This window comes from Pholcus phalangioides, unplaced genomic scaffold, assembly GCF_987345545.1.
Source record: "Pholcus phalangioides strain wild (caught in Gottingen) unplaced genomic scaffold, Ppha-v1.0 ptg000010l_1, whole genome shotgun sequence".
In the NCBI taxonomy this organism is placed as follows: domain Eukaryota; kingdom Metazoa; phylum Arthropoda; class Arachnida; order Araneae; family Pholcidae; genus Pholcus; species Pholcus phalangioides.
The window spans coordinates 10,335,039-10,345,411 of record NW_028301603.1 but is presented as its reverse complement, the minus strand read 5'-3'; the positions used below and the strand labels follow the sequence as shown (position 1 = coordinate 10,345,411).

General features: G+C 41.8%; 1 non-coding gene across 1 annotated transcript; it reads left to right on the top strand.

Moving 5' to 3' along the window:
* The first annotated feature begins 8,025 nt into the window (after nt 1–8,025).
* LOC149080899 (5S ribosomal RNA) lies at nt 8,026–8,144 on the top strand. Its single transcript, XR_016193485.1, has one exon. It is a non-coding gene; the product is annotated as a 5S ribosomal RNA (ribosomal RNA).
* Nucleotides 8,145–10,373: the final 2,229 nt, after the last annotated feature.

Here is a 10,373-nt window from a genome sequence, read left to right as displayed (position 1 = left end):
TACTGATTAATAAAGATTTGATAATATCTCAAATATAATATATTTGATTTGATATAAAGATACTGATAATATTTAATAGAAAAACATTTCTTCAATAGAGGGAAGAAATTATATCGGAGTAAATATAAGAATTATATTTTTAATGGAAGAAATTATTTCAGAATGAATTAAAATTATTGTCAATGAAAGAAATTATTAAAAAAAAATTTTTTAGAAATTATTATTTTTATTTGTTTATTCGCTGTGGTGGTCGAGTGGTTATAGTGACGGACTCGCGATGCGAGGATCCGGGTTCGAACCCCACAGTGGTGGTCGGCTGAAGTTGGTTTTCTGTGGTTCCCAACTTCAAGGCGCAAATGCGAGCCGATCTCCCTGTTAAAAAGTCTCGCCACAGAGAGCAACAGTCCTACAATGATAAATCATTCAATCATAACACTTCACTCATAGTTAGAAAAAAAAACTGGTGGCAGATGGCAGCACTACACATAACAAACATTACACAGAAACAAACTTTACGTCAGGTTGCACTACACGTACACGCACATTCCCGCATGTACCGATTCATTGGGGGGTTCCGTGGGGTGGGGTGGGGGGGTGCATTTGGGGTGTAGCAGTAATAGGTAGGGCCTCCAAAAAATGGCTCGGGGATTCATGATGTTCTTAAGTCAGCCGCCTCGTTGGGCAATTTGCCTGTTGTGGCGTTGTACTTGTATATTCTATTTTATTTTTACTATTATTATATTGATTATTATTATTTTCTCTTTCAGCCACCTCGTTGGGCACTCTGCCTGTTGTGGCCTTTGCCTTTGCATTATTTGTATTCAGAGTGAATAAAAATCTTCTATATTATGCCCCCCCCCCGTTTCGTTTAATAACGAAAAATGCCACTGTATAACATTGTGGCCCGCGTACTTTATAAAATGTTTCAATATGGCCTGCTATGCCTCAAAGGTTGAAGACCCCTGCAGTAGACTCTCGCTAATCCGGTACGTATTACACCACGGTGTGCCAGATTTTACCAAAATTGCTGGATTAACTTTGAAGAAACCCATTGAAATAATATATGAAATTTCGTGCAAAGACATAGTCAGGACTTGATCAGCAATTAAGAAATATTAGAACGTGTTAAGGGGGTTAGGGCATCAGGAGAAAAGTGACACCACACCACCTAAATATCCTGGACTACTGGACGTGCTGGATTAGAGCACGACCGAATTCTCGAGAGACTACTGTAGTTGAATTGAAATGCTCAAATAAAAATTTATCAGATAATTTATATATTTTTAGTTTTGCTTACCGTTATTTTTGGAGATTCTGCAATCTAAATCCTAAAGGAAATCTTGAGGATCGGCATGAAAATTTTTTTCATTACAATAACACACATTACAATTACATTAACAATAAACACTTTTCGGTCTGACACAAAGATGTTGTCTACCCAAGCCTCCTTGACCAATCCAAAAATGTAGCTCTTTTTTTTAGAAAGAAGGAAAAGAAACCCCCTTGATTTTTTTCAGCCGGGGAGTGAGTGTTAAAAGAGCAACAGAAAAATCACGTGATTCAGAATGCATGTCATTCAGCATTCATTTCAAACCCCACTTTTCTTTTGTCATATGGTCGTATGGTTCCAGTCATAGATTGCAAATGTATATGTTGTTTGAACCAGCTTATAGTATTTCATTCAAACAAGTGGGAGACAAAATCACAATAAGAGCTCTACTACATTCATTTTAATTAGTACGACTGTCTCTTCCTGTCGATGTCGCCGCTTGCCGATAGCCATCTTGCCATCCATTATACTGTATACAAAAGCTTACACCAAAGCTGTCGTATTATCGGCGCCCATGAAAGCATTTAATACTGTGGAATGAGACATCTGTTTATGCCTTCACTACAATTTTCATTTCGGACAGACATTAGGACCTGCTGTTCTCATCCCTCCTCCTGCTTGTGCCCTTAGGGAAATACTGTTTGAAAATGACCCTCCCTGAATGATCGCTTTACAATGTCTCTTCTTTCTTTGTCGGGGAAGAACTGGCCCTTGAGAGCTGCGTCTTGTAAATTGTTCTTTTCTTTCAGTTCCCGTTTTTCTTCCATAACTCATACGTACAGTATACAAAAAATAACAAAAAAAAAAAAAAAAAAAAAATTGCGGTTGAAAAAAAAAGGGAGAGCAGATACTGTACTTAGTTCAAGAGATTTGTTGATGCGCATGTAAATTCACATGTAGGATGAAGCACACAACTATTTGGAGGCCCCCCGCTCTGCCGAGGCCCCAGGCGCGCGCCTCATGCGCCTGTGCGGTAATCCGCCACTGGTCATAGCGTTGGTTTGTCTCACTAGGGCTCTAAACCGGAAGTTATCTGGTTTTTATACGTCGTGGTATGCCCGGCAGCACACGCTGACGGAGAGTTTTCTGTGATTTGCCACCTTAAGTTGATCGAGTAATAGCTGACTTACAGCCGAATTCCTGACACCATCTGAGCCCTATTTCTGCACTAGCAAATGGGGTAGGCAATCGGGTAGTGACTTTGGTTCAACCACTTTACGATCAAGGGCGTAATATTGCTTTTTCAGACAAGTTCTCTCCGCTTTCTTCCCTCTCTCCTCATCGTCGCGAAGGTTTGGTGCAACCCTGTGAAAAAAAGTAGTTTTTTCTAACTCCGTGATGTATCCTTCTATACTATAACCATGTAAGAACGAAAGAGAACAGGTAGGTGAGTGTCAAATGGGAAATCTACTTCGTGTACCTACTCTAAGAGATAGAGTACAGTATAACAGATAAAAAGTCTCGCCGCAGAGATCAACACACCTACAACGGTATAATTATTCATTCATTACACTTCATTCACTACGAGTTGAGAAAAAATCATAGTTTAAAAAAATTGATTGCAGATGGCAGCACTACATATAACAAGCATTACGCAGAAACAAACTTCGTGGAAGGTTCCCTATGCGTACACACACATTCCAACATGTACCAATTCGTTAGGAGTTCTCAGAGGAATATGGATGAGAAGCATGTCTGGTTTGGTAGTAGTAGTAGTATAGTAGATAAGTATATCTCTTATACTGTTTTCCTTTCATTTCTTTTTATCTTACTTTCCTATTTTTTTCCCCTCCCTTTTCCTAATACGCGGTTAGGTTAGGACAAGGTTACCATATTTATCGCTGATTTTGACAAACAGAGGGCATCCGAATTTCTTGCCAATCGCCAAATCGCTTGTAAGCAAAGGGGTTAATGGCAGCTTTGACCAGGCCCGTCATTTAGGGGGGACAACCCCTGGCTTTTGAAAATACACTACAAATGGTATGTATATATGTATACAAATATATAATGTATATGCGTACCTTTAGAACATGCTCTTTGTCCCCCCCCCCCCCCGAAAATGTTGAAATGACGGCCCTGGTTTTGACGGGTAATCCAGTTCATTTGGGGGGTGGGGGGTGATAATTGGTGAATATTCGCCATAGTGGGCGGCCGAATAAAGAGTGTCCCGTTTTTGCAATTAAATATGGTCAGTATAATTTGAAAAATCGGTACCGAATTTAGCTTAAAAAGCTATTAACGGAAAAGTCAGTTTTTTTCACAGTTATATGAGACAATATTTGACAAATTTTTCGCATTGACAAAAAATCGAATATTTATGAATCAGAATCCTTGTCAAAAGTTGCTTGTTTTCCCCAGCAACAGATGACGCTACTACTGCAACTGTAATTCTTATTTCCGTCCAGTACTCCTCTTCCTCGTCAGAAAACTTTCCTGACACAGGGGTGCAACAAAAAAAGGGTGACTTGACCGCAGCAAAAAATTGCTACCGTAGGGAGTCCCCCCCCCCCACGCATCGTGGAGTTAGCGCACCAACCTCTCGATGAGTATAAAAAAACAAGCCTGCCGTTCGGAATCGGCAATAATCGTAGGTCCCGGTCTAATTAGCACTCGTGTGCAGAAAATGACCGTGGTGCGACAAAAATGATCAACTCCTCTTCCTCCTAACCAGATCATGGAACGCCGCTCTATCTCAGTGAAGAGATATAAGCAGGCAGGTGGTCAGAAGACCTGAGCCTATTCTGGAACCAGCGCGTGTATGTGTTGTGAAGTTTGTTTCTGTGTAATACTTGTTATGTGTGTCGTGCTGCCATCTACCATCAACTTTTCTAACTATGAGGGAAGCAATGATCCAGTAATTGTACGTTGTAGGCCTGTTGCTTTCTGTGGCGAGACTTTTAACGGGGAGATCGGCTCACGCCACAGAGAGCACACAACAGGCCTACAACAATACAATTATTCAACAAGTACACTTCACTCATAGGTAGGGTGACCATACTTCCAGTATTTCCCGGGACAGTCCCGGTATTTTCTGTGTTTTTGGCCGTCCCGACAGTTTCAAAAAAAGTTTTTTTCTTTTTAATAATGATATCTTAAGATGTGTCGCAAAATTCAAAGGGGTCATTCAAGTATTACGTAAGCATCTAGGGGGGGGGGGTTCTTACGTCTAGCGAGACCATACGTCCCGTATTTCCCGGGACAGTCCCGGTATTTTCTGTTTTTTTTGGCCGTCCCGACTTTTTGGCAAAAGTGTCCCGGTTTTTCCCGTATTTCACACGAAGCCTACTTGAATTTTTATTCTTTATTGAAGTCAAAGATTGAAATTATTTTTCAACTCATAAATTAAATTATGATAATTACAACTATAAATGAGAATATTAATCTCCCACATTTGTCTTGGTGAACGTTTTTTTTCGCGGAATTCATTTAAATCCACTGCAATTTGCAGTAACGCTTCATTTCCCGCCATTGTGATTTTTCCGTAATTTCAACAATATTTGGCAACTTTGTTCGGTTTTGACGTCATTTTGGCGATAATTGGCGATGTCCCGTATTTTCCCGTATTTGGAATCCCAATTTCTCATATTTCTCTCGAGGAAATATGGTCAGCCTACTTACATCATCAACCACCCCATTTAGAAGATATGAAATATTCTAAGCTGCTGACGAAATTTTGCTGACGGGGGGGGGGGGGAGGAAGGGGATCAGTGTTTTGCTGACTTTTGCTGACAACGGGGGGGGGGGGTCAAAAATGGCTGAAAATCTGCTTACGTAATACTTGAATGGCCCCTAATAATACCACACAGGTTGGCCAACCCCCTTTACTTTTATTGTTATCAGCTAAGTTTTAATCAGTGGTTGTGAGAGACGATAAAGTTAGTTTACTCGGTTCCCCGGTAGATGGCCTCGGAGCGTCAGTGTTTCTATTTTTTTCAGATAACAGCATTTAGATGGCATATAACAGAAAAGTACATATACACGGTTCGAAGGCTTCTTCTCCAGTCAATAATATCGATCGTCCATCGATCGCATTTACTTTTGTTGTTGTTTCCTGGAGCAATGGTGCGACGAGGATTTTTCGAGAAACGTCATTATTCATTGTAGTGGTATTGCACACTGTACGTACAACATCTGCTGCGTTTTGGATCAGATTCTAAAACAAACATTTCGAAACACGCCATTTTTCCCTCCTCCTCCTCCTTCGAAATCTGTTCGTTTCCCAAGAGACAATTTTTTTTTGCGAATAACGATAACGCACGCCATCACGTGGAAAGAATTAAGTTTTATTTGCTTTCTTGAAAAATCTGAAATACACGGCATTTTTAATCGACTCAAACAAGAGACGTCGGATAATGCAGTGGTTCCCAAACCGGGGGGGGGGGGGGGGGATCGCGCACCGCTAGGTTGGCGGGAAAGCATTTTTCCCTTATACAAATACAAATACAACGCCACAACAGGCAAATTGCCCAACGAGGTGGCTGACTTAAGAGCATCATGGATCCCCGAGCCATTTTTTGGAGGCCCTACCTACTACTACACCACACATGCACCCCGCCCACACTCCCCTTGGAGAAATCTGTCACGACGCCACTCCGGGGGCGCCCCCGACAAAGATTGACTACTCACCAGGGTGCCGCGGTGCACAGTTGGATGACCTCTAGGGTGACCATGCGTCCCGTATTTCTCGGGACAATCGCGGTATTTTTTTGTTTTTCTGGCCGTCCCGACTTTTTGGCAAAAGTGTCCCGGTTTTTCCCGTTTTTTACAAGAAGCCTACAAGAATTTTTATTCTATATTGCAGTCAAATAATGGAAATTATTTTTCAACTCATAAATTACGGTTTCGTGCCCTGTGCGACCAGGATGGATATCGTCGTGCCCTGAGCGACCAAATCCTTCTCCATTCTGTACTTGGACAAATCCTTTCTTTCGTGATATCTGGGTGAATAGAGTAATCTTTCGATTAGATTTCCTTTCTTCCTTTGTCTGAAACTTCCCTCATATCACCAATATAGGTGGAACTATAGGAATATACAGTTCATTTATACGACCTTCTTGAATATCTCCTTTATGAGATTTTCCCATTCGCGGCTAAAAAAAGATGCCTTCCTTCTACACAAGTGGTTTTAAAACTTTTTTGTCACGCGTGGCTCCCTTACCCTAGTCATCGTGTATTTGGTCATAGTGACGGACTCGCATCGCGAGGACCCGAAACCGACCATGGCCCCCGCTCTGCCGTCATAGGGGATATAATCTAGTCACCCAAAGGGTTTGGTGGCCATGGTGGAAGAGCGATGCAATATCCGGAGCACTAAGCACCAAAAGACCACCAGCGGGTAAGAAGACAAAAAGTTAGGCTTACATGGGCAGTTGCATACGCCAGCAGGCTACGAAGGGAGCCCACAAACAGCTATAGACACACATATACAAGATATATAAACATATATATACAAACATATCAATACTCATATATATAATATATACAAGACAGGCGACATTGTCCATTGATAGCAACGGGAACTTCATTGTCTATCAGAAGTCGCGCACAAAGACACCGTGAGACAATCCCAAAATATCTCATCTCATGCCAGAGGATCATAGTCTGAGTCTGATGAAGGGCTGTTATCAGCTTGTGAGGGAGCTGAAACATTCGTACTTTGGCACTGTTTCGTGACTGTGATTTTGTCTTCGTTTGAAATGACGTATCTAATAAGGCGCTTAGTTCTTTCGATTCTGGAGTGTTTTCTCAGTAACTGTTGCTTCCAAGTGGTGTAATTCTGTGGCGTAGTAGAGCCAAAATGAAAGTCATTGGTATACTAGCATGCCGTAGCATAGTGAAAGACGGTTCCCTCCCCTCCACATTTACACATGCTAGGAAACCTGCTCTTATGAAAACGATGAAGATAGGAGAGGAAGGGGCCATACTCTGAAAAACATGAACAGGCAAATTCTTTGCTATACGTTATACACACAAGTGCCTCCATCTCGTCGCGACGCCCCTGAAGTATATTGGTGACGTCCCTAGAAGCCGCGATGCACACTTTGAGAAACAATGATTGCACCATTCGCAGCAGAAAATGCTCCCGCTTTTCCGCTTCATTCGAAAGTGAAGATTTCTGCTGGGGGAAGCTCGAACTTAGCCATGGCATCGTGGAGCAGGGTTGCCTAGGCTGGGATCTTTGGCGAGCTCCCCAAGCCAGACTTTTCACTATCCCTTCTATAGTGAATATGTAGCGTGAAAAATCAAAAAATTATGACAATTGTCCCGAGCCCTGTCAGCCCCACCCTTGGGAAGGGAGCATGAGCTTAGATTGAACTTGAAATACCACACATACCCACGTTGATATTCCTTACGGTACCTCTAACGTAAAGGGTATCTGTTGGAAAAGTAGCAACACCCGTCCCATAGCCCCACCAATGTATCCACCCCACCTAACCGAACATGAGAACATTTTTTTCAAAGTGTATGAAAAATTACGTGAGCAGCTGCCGCGCGGGAGCGCACCATGTGACCCTGACTCTGAAATTACTTCTTTCATTATGTATACTGAAAAACACACTACAAAAATCAGAGGGCAGCAAATTTTGAGTAATGATATCATTAATGTTTCTTGAGAGCCAAGCAAATTAGGGGGAAAAAACCATAAAACTGCCTCGGTAGAGACCGAGAGATTGTACGTCAGTGAAGAGTGCGAAGCCAACGGCCATACCATGCTGAAAACACCGGTTCTCGTCCGATCAACGAAGTTAAGCAGCATCGGGCGCGGTTAGTACTTGGGAGGGTGACCACCTGGGAACACCGCGTGCTGTTGGCATCACTTTTCGCGGGCCGGAGGGCTTGGATTCCAGGCCCTCTCCAGCGTGGTCCAACCCTTCCGTGTAAATGGCTTACATCCCACCAGGGACAGAGCCTGGACTACGACTGGCCTTTAAGTGAAGAGTGCGAGTGAGTAACCTACAGAGTTTGCAAGCATGTAAGTGACCGAGAGAGCAAAGGACCTGGTCAATAAGCAGCCAAAAGATTAACCTAGATAGTCTGTGACCAAAAATAATGTGTATACATGTGAGTGACCATAAAAGAGTGTAAGCATGTGAGAGTAACCAAGACAACAAAAGGTCAGGTCAGCGAGTGATCAATGTAGAAGAGAGTTATTAGAAAGATAGAAAAGAAACACACACACAAAGTTATTAGACGCAATGGGAGGGAGGGCTGAAAATATTTGGGGGAGAAGGGATTGAACCCAATATTATTGGTTTGGGATCTTATGGAGATGGTGGCAAATGCAATGAACCCTGTACGAAACGAAACGTCAACAGACTGAAATAATATTCCGTTTTAGACAGATTTCCGTTTTATAAAGGTGCAAATAAAAACACTAATCGTTGAACAGACTATATTTTGATTCCGTTTAAGACAGGTTTCCGTATCATACAGTGTCCACCTTAGACAGGTTTCACTGTAATATGGGGGGGGGGGTGCCTCGACCTATGGGTGGATACAAGTTTTTTCCTGTAGCGATCAACAGAGTGATCCAAAGAGTTTGAAAGCATGTGAGTGACGTTAGAGAGCGTGGGACCAGGTCGATAAACGACCGTAAGAGTGACCTAGACCTAGAGCATATGAAGTCATGTGAGTGAACAAAACAGTGAGCAAGCATATGATCGACCAAAAGAATGACTTAGAGAGCAATGAACCACGTCAGGGAATGACCAAGATAGCGACCTAGAGAGTGCACGAGAATGGGAGAGACCTAGAGAGAGTACGGGAGAGAGCATACAAAAAGTGATCTAGAGAGCGAGGAACCCGGTCAGTGACCGACCAAGAAAGGGTGCAAGCATTGTAAATGATGGAAAAAAGAGTGACTAAATAATCCGAGGCGTATTTTCGGTGGGAAGGGGGCGGTTAATATGAGGAATGAATGGTCGAGAAAATTAGACTACACAAATAATAATTAGACAAATAACATATTTTCACTGACTAACCAACAAACACCTTTGACGTCATTCGCGGGTTCCCTAATTTCCGCTTTGCTCAGAGTCCCCTTTCAAGTCAGTGCTCTGCTAGTGCTACTTCAACTGATACTTGCAGGGGACCCAGAAGCAGCTCCCTTAAACAAATTATCGTAGACATAAAATATGTGAATAAAAGATATTTAATGCATTGGTCCCGGGAAGGGGGGGGGGGGCAAGCGTTCCTGAACTAAACGACCCTGCACAGGGACGAGATATGAATTGAAAAAAGTACTTTGAACACAGATGAATCGGAGCAGGGGCCCCAAAACATTTCTTGAGGGTCCTCTAAAATAAATTGCAAAATATATATATATATCTTGTGTAATTCAATAATTATGGGCCCCATTTGTTTTGTACAGGACCCCATTACTGGGCACCTTGCTATAATGTTACTGATTCGGAGCTAGGGCCCCCTAGATTATAAAAATAGTATATAAAAAAGCGATCCCCCCCCCACCCCCACACATGATTTTTTTTTTGTTTCGACAATTATACGAGATTAATTTATACATGCGTAATTTTCAATTCAAATAAAATCGAAATGCCGCTGCTGCTATCTGTTGATGAAAATTTAAACTCAGGTTCAATGGCTGCGAATAAGTCGATTTAATACCGGATATATGTAGGCTGACCATATTTCCTCAAAAGAAATACGGGAAAATCGGGATTCCAAATACGGGACATTGCCAATTATTGCCAAAAAAGACACCAAAAGTAAACAAAGTTGCCAAATATTGGAGAAATTAAGTAAAAATCAAAATGGCGGGAAATAAAGCATTACAGTGAATTGCAGTGGATTAAAATGAATTCCACGAAAAAAAACGTTCACCAAGACAAATGTGAGAGATTAAATATTCTTATTTACAATTGTAATTATCATAATCTAATTTATGAGCGGGAAAATAATTTCATTCTTTGACTTTAATAATGATTAAAAATTCAGGTAAGCTTCGTGTACAAAAACGGGAAAAACCGGGACACTTTGCTAAAAAGTCGGGACGGCCAAAAAAAATAGAAAAACCAATACTGTC